The 16564-nt window shown below is 37.8% G+C and overlaps 1 pseudogene; it reads right to left on the reverse strand.

Annotated features, from left to right (window-relative positions):
• Nucleotides 1-436: 436 nt before the first annotated feature.
• Nucleotides 437-1719, reverse strand: LOC124525109 (ADP/ATP translocase 2-like; annotated as a pseudogene).
• Between the last annotated feature and the right edge of the window lie 14845 nt (nt 1720-16564).

Genomic DNA, 16564 nt, shown 5'->3' on the forward strand with positions numbered 1-16564 from the left:
GTTTGTAGTATGGGTAATTTTCTAATTCTGTAATTCCTCCTCCATTCATTATCTGGCATGCTTTTCTGTTTCAAAAACTTCTTAAAAACTTCCCTTCACCAATTGAGGATGAGCTATATTTGCTTCCAATTATGGAGATTAATTTTTTTTTTAATTTTCTGAATAAGGAGATGATATGCCACCTTTAATGCTGGCAAATAGGTTAATTTCTTTTTTAATTTTTATTTCTTTATTTTTAAATTTCAGATTTCTTATTTCTTCAAGTTTATTTATCAGGGTGGCTGAAATAAAAATATATAATTGAGTCCCATCATTGGGGAAGTGGTTTTAAGAGAAAACTGGTCAGATGATGGTTGCCATTGATAAATAGACAGCCAACAGTGTGTCAAGAATAATGTAATATGCCTGTTCACAAGGGGATGCACTAGGAAATAATTTATGTGAACTTCTTGATTTCATCATACAAGAGCACAAGAGCACCACCCATGCCTCTGAGAATACTGGACCATGCACCTTTGGAAGAGCTTTGGCTACTTCATCAGGGCAATCTTCCTTCAGCAGTTGGGCATGCCTGTGTACATGATGTCAGTTTCTTTGCACCCTGGATGCATCATCATATGGCCATGAATAGTCAAATGGACAGGAAGTCAACCCAGCAAGCTCTGTGACAGATTGTGCAATCATCCAGCTGATTAAGAGATGAATATTCTGGGGATCTGGAAGCATTCCCTTTGCATTGTCATAGATACCGAAGTAGGCAGCTCAGTAGATGAGATACCCTGCATAGACACATTAAATTTGTACAGGCCCTTAATCCCACTAGATTTGTAGATTTCTTTTAATATTTACTTACTTTAAGAGAGAGAGAGAGGGAGAGAGGGAGGGGGAGAGAGAGGCAGAGTGAGAACCCCAAGCAGGTTCCACGCTGTCAGCACACAGTGCTATGTGAAGCTCAGTCTCACCAACCGTGAGATCATGACCTGAGCTGAAATCAAGAGTTAGATGCTCAACTGACTGAGCCACCAAGGCACCCCTAGATTTGTAGATTTTTAAAAATTTTTTTAATGTTTATTTATTTTTGAGAGAGAGAGAGAGAGAGCTGGGGAGGGGCAGGCAGAGAAGGAGACAGAATCTGAAGCAGGCTCCAGGCTCTGAGCTGTCAGCACAGAGCCTGACGTGGGGCTCAAACTCATGAACCATGAGATCATGACCTGAGCGGAAGTTGGTGCTTAATAGACTGGGCCACCCAGGTGCCCCATAGATTTGTAGCTCTTAACCAGGCAGTCACAGAGGCCTCTGAATTCCCTTTCAGTTCCAGCTGTGCCCACATCTGTTGCTAGACATATAAGGGAAAAAATCAAGAGGATACACAAAACACAAGGATGTGGCTCCAGCACCACCACCTGATGGCAAATTCCCTGCGAAGTAGGACAAAACTGGATTCTCTTGCCCACACCACCCAGGAAGATCTACTTGTATTTATCTTTGAAGGCAAAGTTGAGAGCCTGCATGAGGAAGTATCTGATGACATTGGCCAGGTTACCATCCCTGATCCTTAGGGATACGAACCACGCAGTCTGTAATGCCCTTTCATCCCTTACCTGTGGTGATTTGTTTGCCAGCTTGCTGCACCTGCGGGGTGGGTGCTACCGCAGTCTTGGAGATGGCAAGAGTCACTCCACCTGCCAGGAAGTCCTTGGACACAGCAGCATCTATCATGTTGAAAGAAAAGAGAAGATGGGTAACTGCAGGACTGTGGTAGGAACTGGTTGGGACTCTGGGGCCTTTTTTTTTTTTTTTCTTCAAATAAGCCTGGACTTGTGGATTTTCATTTTTTTCAACGTGTTTGGTAAATTATGGCCCATATTCTTCTTAATGTTTCAAATAGACCAACTATTACCAGTGGTAGCTCCTCTCATTTGGCCTGTATGTCATATTTGGGAATTTTTGTGTTTTCTGGCACAAGAAGACGTTCTACTCTCACCATGGACTTAAGCCATTTCTCCAAGATGTGTATGGGGAATAGTATATGGAAATCAAGATAATCGGACTAGTGATGCTCATTACTCTAAGTATGTTACTGCATGGAGGACAATGGACAGATCGACCGATCTATCTATCTATCCACACACACACCTTTAAAAATCATGAATTTTCATGAATCATGAATACCACTGATATTTCAAATTAACATTTAACATAATTTTTCTTTTTTGATGTTCTATTTGTATCTTTTTTTGTTTCCACTGAAAATCTTGGTCCCTAGTAACATATTTCCTAATTTTCTCTGTCCTAGAAATACATAAAATAATTTCAAAACTATAGTACCATTACCATTACATCTTGGTATACATTCCACTAAAAATAAACAGTCAGAAGTCCTTCAAAAGAATTCTTTTTCTCTGGGTAATTATATTACCAATTCGATATATTCTTACGTCATATATCTTCTATGTTCTATTTGGTTTCAGCTTGTTTTCAATTTTTTGGTATGAATTTTTTTAAGTTGTATTTTGCTTCTGATTATGTAAATGTTTTAATTGCCTCTCATTCACCCCATTGATGAGGTAGAGATTCTCGCCCTAAGATTAGGGGAATAAGAAGCATTTTTTTAGTCACTTATGCTCACAGCCTGGGGGAGAAGGACACTGGACTTCATGCAAGGCACACGGGTTGGATTCAAGAACAGAGAGAAAGGCATGGAACTGTGCAAGGCAGGCTTTTGTAGTATCAGGTGGGTTGGGTGCCCCTGGTTCCTGCAGGAGGCTGTGATTGGCTCGTTAGAATAATTCTTTGGGCTGTCAGAAAACTGAAACCCTGAACTCAGGGATAAATAAGAACTGTGTCTGGTCCATTTGAAAAGGAGGGTTGTGTGGCTTAAGGATTTCTATCCCCAGGAGCAGAGCTCAGAGGGGAATTTCAGTCCAAGACCCTCCCGATTTTACCAGATGTCAAGGCAGCACATCATGTCAAGGCTTAATTTTGGTCTTACACCACAGTAAAACATTTATGTGACTCAAAGTTTAAACTATATAAAACGGAATCCTCAGAGTATTGTTTCCATTCCTGTCCCTTCTACTCTGTTTCCCACATGAATAGCCTATTTTCTTAGTTTCTGACTTATTTTTCTTGGGTCTCATTTTGAAAATAATAAGCAAATAAGTAGATCACTCTCTTTCTACTACTTATCACTCTCTTTCTACTACTTTCTACTACCTACTTACTCTCTTTCTACTATTACTACTACTCTCTACTACTACTCTCTTTCTTACTACTTTCTACTCTCTATTGGCCTATTTATTCCCTTCCTTTCTGGCATAAAAGAAGCACACTTATCTACATTGTTCTGTATCTTGCTCTTTTCAGCAGGAGCACTTTATATTAGCATATAGAGATCTTGTTCATTGTTTTTTTTTTTTTTACCACTTCCTTGTACATCATTGTGTGGGAGTAACCATAGTTTACTCAAACAGTCCTTTTTTTAGTAGACATTTGAGTTTATAATCTTTTGATAGTACAAATAGTGCTGTAATGAGTAACATTGTACATATGTTATTTTCTTTTTGATGGTATATCTTCCTAATACAGTCTAAAAGAGGAATTACTCTGGGTGTAAACGCATGTAAAATGTTGTTAGGTATTGCCAAATCCCTGATCATGTGGAGTTGTACTATTTTCCATTTCCCAACAGCAGTGTATACCTCTTTGTTCCCTCACCAACAGTATATATTTTCAAACTAGTGGATTTTTTGTCAATATGAGAAATGCTGTATCAGTGAAATTGTATGTATATTTCTCATGTGAATGAAATTTATGGGTCTTTTTTGTGCACTTAATTGCTCTTTACATTTCTTTCTCTGATGTGCTTGTTCTGGTATTTTGCCTAATGTTTTTATAGATTTCTGGTCTTCTAGATTTTTAAGAGCCCTTTACATGTTAGGAAGATAAATGCCTTTTTGTAGCATAAGTTGAAATATTTAACTCCCAGTGGGCATTTTTCTTCTTCATTTGATTCTGATGTTCTTTGCTATGCAAAATGTTTTAGGTTTTAATATATTTGAGTTTAAAACTATTTTCCTTTATTGTTTCTAGATTGTACCCCACTCCTAGGTAATAGGTTAATTCACCTGTGTTTTCTCCAAGTACTTGTACAGTTTAATTTTTTGCAGTTAGATCTCTGATCCACCTAGAGCCTATCCTGACATAGTGTGAAATATGGATTCAATCTTAACTCTTTCTGAATGGTTAATTTCCCCAATACTTGTTATGAAAATATCTAACTTCTAAAATGATTTGATGTATCACGTGACCAAATATTGAATTTCTACATGTACTTTTTAATGCAATAATTATCAAGTTTATTAATGTTATACTCATCTAATAAAAAGTGTTGGAATTTTTTTCTTTTTTAACTGCTCAGGAAGAGTCACATAACATTGAGGATATCTGGTCTACAGAGGGTTTGTAGCTCCTTGATAACTTTCTCTATTTCTCCTTTAGAATTTTTTCATCTTTGATCTTTACTGCATTCAGATTTGACAAACCCTGTTGTCTTAGAAAATTACCCATTTCATCTAGGTTTTCCAATTTATTTCCTTCCAATTGTTCAAAATAATCTCCTATGGCTTTTAAGGTTTCTTTTTTTCCAATAATAACTTCCCTTTTATCATTCCTTATTTTGTATAATTGTGTTTTTTCCTTTTATTTCTTTTGAGTAATCGTTTGGCTATGTGGTCAATTTTTGCAAAGAACAGGGCTTTAGAAAAGTAAATTCTAGGGGCGCCTGGGTGGCGCAGTCGGTTAAGCGTCCAACTTCAGCCAGGTCACGATCTCGCGCTCCGTGAGTTCGAGCCCCGCGTCGGGCTCTGGGCTGATGGCTCAGAGCCTGGAGCCTGTTTCCGATTCTGTGTCTCCCTCTCTCTCTGCCCCTCCCCGGTTCATGCTCTGTCTCTCTCTGTCCCAAAAATAAATAAACGTTGAAAAAAAAAATTTAAAAAAAAAAGAAAAGTAAATTCTACCACTTTCTGTATTTAAACTTGATTTTGCCAGTCTGTTTAAAAACAAATACACAAACCTGCCAACAAGCAATTGTAGAGAGACTACACTTATTGTAACAGGAAAGCAGACTATATCCATTAGATCCCTTGCTTTTTCCCTAAATTCAGCCTTTATTATTTTCTCTATCTATATGTTGAACTTGAAAAGCCTGCTGGTCCATGTAACTAAACCATAGGCAGTCCAATTTTTCAAGCCTCCTCCAGATTTTGCTGACTTCTCAGTGATGATAGGTTTAATTATTCTCTATGTTCATCTGCTTGCTTCACAAGCAAATAAGGCACCAACTCCAGGGACCATGGGCTTAGGCAGAGGTATCTTTGATGATGGGGAAAAAGCCATACACCAAAAATAGAAATTGCTTTCTACACTTGGGGAACATTGTCCTTTCTAATCCCAAATTTGAGGCAGCTCACTGGGGATTCCTAACAGTTATCTTCTTATGGGCTATAGAAGAAATGGACCAGGGGCTGAAAGGCTGTATCTTGGGTAAATGGACAGTGTGCCCCCACTGGTTTCCCTGCCTCTTACTCCACTTCCTCTCTATGCAGGCCCCTCCTCCTTTTGTCCACCTTCAGTGTACCTAATTGTTTGAAATCCAAACCCACTGGAGCTCTGTTTTTAGATTTCTTGCTGGTAAAGATTAGTAAGCTTTTCTTTTAAAAGTTTTATTAGGGAAAATTTGAATCACACACAGAAATCCAGCAAGTATAGAATAAATTCCACATACTGACATAACAAACATCAACATTCTGTCAATCATGTTTCATCTCCCACTTTACATCACATCATATCATCTATAAATTCTTCGTAAGTCAGTCCTTAAGACAATCAAAATGCCATTTGTATTTAACAAAATAATTCCTTAACATATTACCCAGTACAAGGCCATATTTCATCATTGTCTCAAAATTTCCCAGCTATTTTAATTGAATCAGGATCCAAACAAAGTCTATGCAAATTTTTAAATTTTTCTGTTTTTAAATTGAGATATAGCTGACATATAACATTATGTGAGTTTTAAAGTGTACAGCATAATGATTCAATATTTATATGTATTGTGAAATTATTACCACAATAAGTCTAGTTAACATCCATCACCATACATAGTTACAAAAAATTTTTTTCTTGTAATGAAAGATTTTAGATCTACTCTTTTAGCAACTTTGAAATATGCAATACAAAATTATCAACTATAGTTACTCTGCTATACATTACACCCCATGACTGAATTATTTTACAACTGGAAATTTGTAACTTTTGACTCCCTTCACCCCTCACCTCTGGCGATCACCAGTCTGTTCTCCATATCTATGAGCATGGAGATGATTGTTGTATAAATTGCACGTGTAAGTGAGATCATACAGTAGTTGTCTTTGTCAGACTTATTTCTCTTAGCATAATGCCCTCAAGATCATTTGTCATGACTAGTGGCCAAGATATCCTTTTTTATGGCTAAGTACTATTCCTTTGTGTGTGTGTGTGTGTGTGTGTGTGTGTGTGTGTGTGTGTGTGTGTTGTATGTATATGTGGGGGGTGTGTGTGTGTGTGTACACCACATATTCTTTACCCATTCATCTATCAGTGGACACAGGTTGTTTCCAGATCTTGGCTGTTGAAAATAATGCTGCACTGAATATAAAGATGCATGTATGTTCACAAATTAGTGTTTTTGTTTTCTTCAGATAAATAATGCAGAAGTGAATTCATGAGACATACGTAGTTCTATTTTTAGTTTAAAAATTTTTTTTAATGTTTGTTTACTTTTGAGAGAGAGAGGGAGACAGAGTGTGAGCAGGGGAGTGGCAGAGAGAGAGAGGGAGACACAGAGCCTGATGTGGGGCTCGAACTCACGAACTGTGAAATCATGGCCTGAGCCAAAGTCAGACATTTAACTGACTGAGCCAACCAGGTGTCCCCTCTTTTTTTTTTAAGGAAACTCCCCACTGTTTTCCATAGTGGCTGCACCAATTTACACTTCCATGAACAGTTCACCAAAGTTTGCTTTTCTCTACATTCTTGCCAGCACCTGTCATTTCTTGTGTTTTTGATAATAACCATCCTAACAGGTATTACGTAATATCTCATTGTGGTTTTGATTTGCATTTTCTGATGATTAGTGATGTTGAGCATCTTTTCCTGTGCCTGTTGACCATCTGTTCACCTTTTTTTTTGAAAAATGTTTATTCAGATACTCTGCTCATTTTTAAATCAGATTATTTTATTGCTATTGAGTTATATGAGTTTTTTATATATATTTTGGATACTAACCCATTGTCAGATATATCATTTACAAATATTTTCTCTCATTCAGTAGATTGCCTTTCTGTTTTGTTGATGATTTCCTTTGTCATGCATAAGCTTATATTTGATATGGTTCCACTTGCTTATTTTTGCTTTTGTTGCCTTTGCTTTTGGAGTCAGATCCAAAACAAACAAAAAAAAACAACAGCACATAATGTCAAGGAGCTTGTTGCCTGTGTTTTCTTCTAGGAGTTTTATGGTCCTAAGATCTTACATTCACGTTCTTCCTTAATCCATTGTGAGTTAATTTTTGTGTATGATGTAAGATACACATCATAGTTTTATTCTTTTGCATGTGATTGTCCACTTGAACCCAACATTATTTACTGAGGAGACTTGCCTTTCTCTATGTATATGCTTGGCTCCTCTGTTATAAATTAATTGACCCCTGTATGTGTGGGTTTATTTCTGGGCTCTCTATTCTGTTCCATTGATCTATGTGTCTATTTTTATGCCAGCACCATATAGTTTTAATGCTTTGTAACATAGCTTGAAACACAGGAGTGGGATGTCTCCAGCTTTGTTTTACATTCTCAGGATTCCTTTGGCTCTTTGGGGTCTTTTGTTCTTCCACACAAATTTTAGAATTATTTGTTCTAGCTCTGTGAAAATGTCATTAGGAATTTTGTAGAGATTACACAGAATTTGTAGATGCCTTTGGATAGTATGGTTATTTTAACAATATTCTTCAAATCTTTGAACCTGGAATATCTTTCCAATTATTCATGTCTTCTTCAGTTTCTGTAATCAATGTCTTATAGTTTTTAGTCTACAGAGCTTTCACCTCCTTGGCTCTATTTTGTTGATGATTTCCTTTGCCATGCATAAATTTACTCTGAGGTATTTTATTATTTTTAATGTAATTATAAACGGTATTGTTTTCTTAATTTCTATTTCTGAAAATTCATTAGCATATAGAAACAACAGACTTTTGTATATTAAATTTGCATCCTGCAACTTTACTGAATTCATTTATTCTAACAGTTTTTGGGGGGAGTCCTTAGGGTTTTCCCCTACATAATGTCATGTCATTTGCAAATAGTGTTAGTTTTATTTTTTTCCTTTTCAACTTGGATGCCCTTTATTTCTTTTCTAATTGCTGGCTAGGACATACAATATTATATTGAAAAAAAAAAAAGGTAAGAATGGCATCCTTGTCTTGTTCCTAACAAGTTTTGGGCTTTTTACCATTGATTAGGATGTTAGCTGTGGACTTGTCATTTGTGGTCTTTATTATGTTGAGGTATGTTCCCTCTATACCAACTTTGTTGAAAATTTTTAACATAAATGGATGTTAAAGTTTGTTGGATGCTGTTTTGTATCTATTGAAAGGATCATATAATTTTTATCCTTTATTTTGTTAATGTGGTGTATCACATTGATTGATTTGTAGATTTTGACGCATTCTTGCCTTTCTGGAACAAATCCTACTTGATCATGGTATATGAGCCTTTTAATGTATGGTTGAATGGAGTTTGCTGATATTTTGTTGAGAATTTTTGCATCTATGTTCATCAGGATATTGGCCTGTAATTTTTTTTCTTATGATTCTTGACTGTTTTTGGTTGCAGGATTAAATGGTTTGTAAAATGAGTTTGAAAGTGTTCCCTCCTCTTCTGTTTTTGGAAGAGTTTGAGAAGCATTGTTATTCTTCTTTGAATGTTTGGTAGAATTCACCAGTAAAGATGTCTGGTCCTGGATTTTTGTTTATTGGGAGGTTTTGATTACTGATTCAACCTCCTCACTAGTAATTGGTCTAATCAGATTTCCTGTATCTTTATGATTTGGTCTTGGAAGGTTTTATGTGTCTAGGAATTTATCCATTTCTTTTAGGTTGTCCAACCACACATACTTTCGATGATTCAGAAAATGCAGACTAGTTTGGAATTGATCTAAATTGGCTCCAAGTTCTGAATAATTAAATCATTTATAAATTTAGCAACTTTCAGGTACTTGCAGACATGCCAACGTATTATTGCCTTGTTTCACAAATAAATGAGGACATTTTCATTGTGTACTATTAATAACCTATGAATGGCTGCCTTGAAAGTGCTAGCAGTACAAGCAATTTATTGTAACCTCTAAAATAATAACATTTAACTGTTTTTTTTCTGGTTATATAAGCAATTAACTTTCATTGCTGAAATTTGGAAAATAAGAAACAACAGAAAGAAGTAAATAACAATTCCCTCACTTTGATATAAACAATTGAAATATCTTGTCATATTTTCTTGACATAATTTCATGTATACATTTATTTTTAAATGAAATGATTATTTATAGGTACTTTATATCTTATTTAATAACTTAATGTAGATAATGATCACAATATCATGTCTTCAAATATATTTCAAAAATATAAGTTTTAATGGCTACATAACAGTCGATAATACAGACCTGGTTTAATTTATTTACCTAGTCCTCTAAGGTTAAATATTGATGTATTTTCATTTGACACATCAATACAGTGATATTTTCATTTGAGAAGTAACCTTGCAATCCTTCCCCTTACACGTAAAAGCGAGCATTTGTTTTGATGACATTAGGGATTGGGTTTACTAAATTTAGGAAAATGAACAGTTTAGAGCTTACTGATGCAGATTTTTAAATTGTTTCTCAGAAAGTCTATAGTATTTAAAAAAAAATTTTAATGTTTATTTTTGGGAGACAGTGTGAATCAGGGAGGGGCAAAGAGAGGGAGACACAGAATCTGAAACAGGCTCCAGGCTCTGAGCTGTCAGCCCAGAGCCCGACATGGGGCTCGAACCCAGGAACCGTGAGATCATGACCTGAGCTGAAGTCAGACACCCAACCGACTGAGCCACCCAGGTGCCCAAGGCTATAGTATTAACATGTAGAATCTGGGAGTCTCGTTGTACTCGCTCAGGGACCCAGATAGAGAGTTGCTCCATCTCCCCAGGGCAGGAAAAAGCAAATGAGTAAGTTGCACACTGTTGCCTAAAGTTTCTGTCTAGATGTGACAGATTGGATGTCTTCTCACATTTTATTGGCTACAGCAAATCACATGGCCACATCTAATTTCAGAGTGAGTAAGGGAGTGCACTTTTTCAAGGAAGAGAATGAGAATTTTTGTGAAGAGTTCATTACTATCTCATTGTGTTACAGCCAAGCCAACTGGGTGAACGTTGCTTTGAGGGCAAGTCCATTGGTGGTTCCCTTTCTGGGTCCCATGCTACCAGAGGTGGTATAGACTAACTTTCTCATTCACTGGTGGCCTCAGAGGCATGGCTGTCTTCAGCACCTTTGACCATTGCCCTGGAAGCAGCACTTTTTGTTCACTTATCAAATGTGTTATCTAAGAAACTATGCCTGCTATATTGTCTTGAAAGATGTACTCCAGCAAATCCTTCCATTTCTGTATATTTATGTAGTTCTTCCCACCAAGACATGGAGTACATTTCTCCTTTCGTTAAAACTGGGTGAGTTCTGTGGCTTACTTCAACCAGTGCAGTGTGGCAGAAGTGACCCCGTGCCAGTTTGGGCCTAATCCTTATCAGGCCTGGCAGCCTCACTTGTGCTGTCTTGGAAGCCAGCCACCCTGCAAAGAGGTCTCTACTATTCTACTTAGAGACAACATGGAGAGAAATCCAGGAAAATGGCAGGACACCTTGGACATTGCAACCCTAGCTGAGTACAGCCACACAAGGGACCCTGGCTGGTACCACATGAAGCTAAGATGAACTGTCCTAGTTGAATCCTGACCAAAGTACAGAAGTGTGAGCAAATAAATAGTTGCTTAAAGCCACTGAGTTTGGGAGTGGTTCCTTACACAACAACAGATGAGTGAGCCATTATACATGGGCCCCTGATCTTACACATTTATAATAAAATTCGGCATGTGATAATTGTTATAAGAGAGGTGCAAAGTACTGTAGGAGATCAGAGCAGAGAGATTACTTGGAGACTGAGGTAGTAGGGACTGCTTCATGGAGATGTAAAGAAAATAGGTTTTAAAGACAGCCCAGGGGTGCCTGGGTGGCTCAGTAGGTTAAGCATGGGACTCTTGATTTCAGCTTAGGTCATGATCTTCCAAGTTTGGTTCCTGAGTTTTAGCACTGACGCTTGGGATTTTCTCTCACCCTCTCTCTCTCTGTCCCTCCCCTGCACACTTATGTGTATACAAGTGCTCTCTCTCAAAAATAAATATATATTGGGGTGCCTGGGTGGCTCGGTCGGTTGGACGTCCGACTTCGGCTCGGGTCATGATCTCACGGTTTGTGAGTTCAAACCCCAAGTCGGGCTCTGTGCTGACAGCTCAGAGCCTGGAGCCTGCTTTGGATTCTCTGTGTGTCTCTCTCTCTGCCCCTCCCCTGTTCCTGCTCTGTCTCTCTCTATCTTTCCATAATGAATAAACGACAAAAATTAAAAAAAATATATATATATATATATATATATGTATGTATTAACAAAAAAGACTTAGCCCAGCTATGTTTTCATCAACTATTAATCTCCAGACATCTATTTCTCTGAGATTTTATACCTCACCTCACCCCCTCTTCTACCAATGTCCGTCTTTTTCTCTTTTTTCTTTTTTTTTTCCAATATATGAAGTTTATTGTCAAATTGGTTTCCATACAACACCCAGTGCTCATCCCAAAAGGTGCCCTCCTCAATACCCATCACCCACCCTCCCCTCCCTCCCACCCCCCATCAACCCTCAGTTTGTTCTCAGTTTTTAACAGTCTCTTATGCTTTGGCTCTCTTCCACTCTAACCTCTTTTTTTTTTCCTTCCCCTCCTCCATGGGTTTCTGTTAAGTTTCTCAGGATCCACATAAGAGTGAAAACATATGGTATCTGTCTTTCTCTGTATGGCTTATTTCACTTAGCATCACACTCTCCATTTCCATCCACGTTGCTACAAAGGGCCATATTTCGTTCTTTCTCATTGCCACGTAGTACTCCATTGTGTATATAAACCACAATTTCTTTATCCATTCATCAGTTGATGGACATTTAGGCTCTTTCCATAATTTGGCTACTGTTGAGAGTGCTGCTATAAACATTGGGGTACAAGTGCCCCTATGCATCAGCACTCCTGTATACCTTGGATAAATTCCTAGCAGTGCTATTGCTGGGTCATAGGGTAGGTCTATTTTTAATTTTCTGAGGAACCACCACACTGTTTTCCAGAGTGGCTGCACCAATTTGCATTCCCACCAACAGTGCAAGAGGGTTCCCGTTTCTCCATATCCTCTCGAGCATCTATAGTCTCCTGATTTGTTCATTTTGGCCACTCTGACTGGAGTGAGGTGATATCTGAGTGTGGTTTTGATTTGTTATTTCACTGATAAGGAGTGACGTTGAGCATCTTTTCATGAGCCTGTTGGCCATCCAGATGTCTTCTTTAGAGAAGTGTCTATTCATGTTTTCTTCCCATTTCTTCACTGGGTTATTTGTTTTTCGGGTGTGGAGTTTGGTGAGCTCTTTATAGATTTTGGATACTAGCCCTTCGTCCGATATGTCATTTGCAAATATCTTTTCCCATTCCGTTGGTTGCCTTTTAGTTTTGTTGGTTGTTTCCTTTGCTGTGCAGAAGCTTTTTATCTTCAGAAGTTCCCAGTAGTTCATTTTTGCTTTTAATTCCCTTGCCTTTGGGGATGTGTCAAGTAAGAAATTGCTACGGCTGAGGTCAGAGAGGTCTTTTCCTGCTTTCTCCTCTAGGGTTTTGATGGTTTCCTGTCTCACATTCAGGTCCTTTATCCATTTTGAGTTTATTTTTGTGAATGGTGTGAGAAAGTGGTCTAGTTTCAATCTTCTGCATGTTGCTGTCCAGTTCTCCCAGCACCATTTGTTAAAGAGGCTGTCTTTTTTCCATTGGATATTCTTTCCTGCTTTGTCAAAGATTAGTTGGCCATACGTTTGTGGGTCTAGTTCTGGGGTTTTTATTCTATTCCATTGGTCTATGTGTCTGTTTTTGTGCCAATACCATGCTGTCTTGATGATGACAGCTTTGTAGTAGAGGCTGAAGTCTGGGATTGTGATGCCTCCTGCTTTGGTCTTCTTCAAAATTACTTTGGCTTTTCGGGGCCTTTTGTGGTTCCATATGAATTTTAGGATTGCTTGTTCTAGTTTCGAGAAGAATGCTGGTGCCATTTTGATTGGGATTGCGTTGAATGTGTAGATAGCTTTGGACAATATTGACATTTTGACAATATTTATTCTTCCAATCCATGAGCACGGAATGTTTTTCCATTTCTTTATATCTTCTTCAATTTCCTTCATAAGCTTTCTGTAGTTTTCAGCATACAGATCTTTTACATCTTTGGTTAGATTTATTCCTAGGTATTTTATGCTTCTTGGTGCAATTGTGAATGGGATCCGTTTCTTTATTTGTGTTTCTGTTGTTTCATTATTAGTGTATAAGAATGCAACTGATTTCTGTACATTGATTTTGTATCCTGCAACTTTGCTGAATTCATGTATCAGTTCTAGCAGACTTTTGGTGGAGTCTATCAGATTTTCCATGTATAATATCATGTCATCTGCAAAAAGTGAAAGCTTAACTTCATCTTTGCCAATTTTGATGCCTTTGATTTCCTTTTGTTGTCTGATTGCTGATGCTAGAACTTCCAACACTATGTTAAACAACAGCGGTGAGAGTGGACATCCCTGACGTGTTCCTGATCTCAGGGAAAAGCTCTCAGTTTTTCCCCATGGAGGATGATGTTAGCTGTGGGCTTTTCATAAATGGCTTTAATGATCTTTAAGTATGTTCCTTCTATCCCGACTTTCTCAAGGGTTTTTATTAAGAAAGGGTGCTGAATTTTGTCAAAGGCCTTTTCTGCATCGATTGACAGGATCATATGGTTCTTCTCTTTTTTTTTGTTAATGTGATGTATCACGTTGATTGATTTGCGAATGTTGAACCAGCCCTGCATCCCAGGAATGAATCCCAGTTGATCATGGTGAATAATTCTTTTTATATGCCATTGAATTCGATTTGCTAGTATCTTATTGAGAATTTTTGCATCCATACTCATCAGGGATATTGGCCTGCAGTTCTCTTTTTTACTGGGTCTCTGTCTGCTTTAGGAATCAAAGTAATACTGGCTTCATAGAATGAGTCTGGAAGTTTTCCTTCCCTTTCTATTTTTTGGAATAGCTTGAGAAGGATAGGTATTATCTCTGCTTTAAACGTCTGGTAGAACTCCCCTGGGAAGCCATCTGGTCCTGGACTCTTATTTCTTGGGAGATTTTTGATGACTGATTCAATTTCTTCGCTGGTTGTGGGTCTGTTCAAGCTTTCTATTTCCTCCTGATTGAGTTTTGGAAGTGTGTGGGTGTTGAGGAATTTGTCCATTTCTTCCAGGTTGTCCAATTTGTTGGCATATAATTTTTCATAGTATTCCCTGATAATCGCTTGTATCTCTGAGGGATTAGTTGTAACAATTCCATTTTCATTCATGATTTTATCTATGTGGGTCATCTCCCTTTTCTTTTTGAGAAGCCTGGCTAGAGGTTTGTCAATTTTGTTTATTTTTTCAAAAAACCAACTCTTGGTTTCATTGATCTGCTCTACAGTGTTTTTAGATTCTATATTGTTTATTTCTGCTCTGATCTTTATTATTTCTCTTCTTCTGCTGGATTTAGGCTATCTTTGCTGTTCTGCTTCTATTTCCTTTAGGTGTGCTGTTAGATTTTGTATTTGGGATTTTTCTTGTTTCTTGAGATAGGCCTGGATTGCAATGTATTTTCCTGTCAGGACTGCCTTTGCTGCATCCCAAAGCATTTGGATTGTTGTATTTTCATTTTCGTTTGTTTCCATATATTTTTTAATTTCTTCTCGAATTGCCTGGTTGACCCATTCATTCTTTAGTAGGGTGTTCTTTAACCTCCATGCTTTTGGAGGTTTTCCAGACTTTTTCCTGTGGTTGATTTCAAGCTTCATAGCATTGTGGTCTGAAAGTATGCATGGTATGATTTCAATTCTTGTAAACTTATGAAGGGCTGTTTTGTGACCCAGTATGTGATCTATCTTGGAGAATGTTCCATGTGCACTTGAGAAGAAAGTATATTCTGTTGCTTTGGGATGCAGAGTTCTAAATATGTCAAGTCCATCTGATCCAGTGTCTCATTCAGGGCCCTTGTTTCTTTATTGACCGTGTGTCTAGGTGATCTATCCATTTCTGTAAGTGGAGTGTTAAAGTCCCCTGCAATTACCACATTCTTATCAATAAGGTTGCTTATGTTTGTGAGTAATTGTTTTATATATTTGGGGGCTCCTGTATTTGGCACATAGACATTTATAATTGTCAGCTCTTCCTGATGGATAGACCCTGTGAATATTATATAATGTCCTTCTTCATCTCTTGTTACAGCCTTTAATTTCAAGTCTAGTTTGTCTGATATAAGTATGGCTACTCCAGCTTTCTTTTAAGTTCCAGTAGCATGATAAATAGTTCTCCATCCCCTCACTCTCAATCTGAAGGTGTCCTCAGGTCTAAAATGAGTCTCTTGTAGACAGCAAATAGATGGGTCTTGTTTTTTTATCCATTCTGATACCCTGTGTCTTTTGGTTGGCGCATTTAGTCCATTTACATTCAGTGTTATTATCGAAAGATACGGGTTTAGAGTCATTGTGATGTCCGTAGGTTTCATTCTTGTAGCAATGTCTCTAGTACTTTGTCTCACAGGATCCCCCTTAGCATCTCTTGTAGGGCTGGTTTAGTGGTGACGAATTCCTCCAGTTTTTGTTTGTTTGGGAAGACCTTTATCTCTCCTTCTATTCTAAATGACAGACTTGCTGGATAAAGGATTCTCGGCTGCATATTTTTTCTGTTCATCACATTGAAGATCTCCTGCCATGCCTTTTTGGCCTGCCAAGTTTCAGCAGAGAGATTGGTCACGAGTCTTATAGGTCTCCCTTTATATGTTAGAGCACGTTTATCCCTAGCTGCTTTCAGAATTTTCTCTTTATCCTTGTATTTTGCCAGTTTCACTATGATATGTCATGCAGAAGACCGAATCAAGTTACGTCTGAAGGGAGTTCTCTGTGCCTCTTGGATTTCAATGCCTTTTTCCTTCCCCAGATCCGGGAAGTTCTCAGCTATTATTTCTTCAAGTACCCCTTCAGCACCTTTCCCTCTCTCTTCCTCCTCTGGAATACCAATTATGCGTATATAATTTCTCTTTAGTGCATCACTTAGCTCTCTAATTTTCCCCTTATACTCCTGGATTTTTTTA

This window comes from Lynx rufus, unplaced genomic scaffold (genome assembly GCF_022079265.1).
Source record: "Lynx rufus isolate CCGP_SWC_20201006 ecotype Redwood Valley unplaced genomic scaffold, mLynRuf1.p SCAF_4, whole genome shotgun sequence".
NCBI classification, from domain to species: domain Eukaryota; kingdom Metazoa; phylum Chordata; class Mammalia; order Carnivora; family Felidae; genus Lynx; species Lynx rufus.